Source organism: Pygoscelis adeliae, unplaced genomic scaffold, assembly GCF_000699105.1.
Source record: "Pygoscelis adeliae isolate BGI_AS28 unplaced genomic scaffold, ASM69910v1 Scaffold75, whole genome shotgun sequence".
NCBI classification, from domain to species: Eukaryota; Metazoa; Chordata; class Aves; order Sphenisciformes; family Spheniscidae; genus Pygoscelis; species Pygoscelis adeliae.
In genome coordinates, this window is record NW_008824772.1 from 4,715,277 (window position 1) to 4,715,574 (window position 298).

Below are 298 nucleotides of genomic sequence, written 5' to 3' on the forward strand. Positions count from 1 at the left end.
CCTGTGGCTGCCAACAAAGGTGGCCATTGAGAGCCCGCCGTGCCTGTGCTCTCAGCAATTGTGCTGTGGGAACAGGGCTGAAACCACCAGCTCGATTTTGCGCAGGCAGCTGATGAGCCACGTGAGCATGCTCTCCTCCTCCTCCTCCTCCACCTCCTCCTGTTTATCCTCTGCATGTTCATCCTTCTCCTGTTCTTCCTGTTCTTCATAGTCCTTCTCCTTATACCCCTCCTTCTCCTCCTCCTCCAACTCATTCTGCTCCTATTTCCTTCTGTTTTTCTTCCTCCTCTTCCTGTTA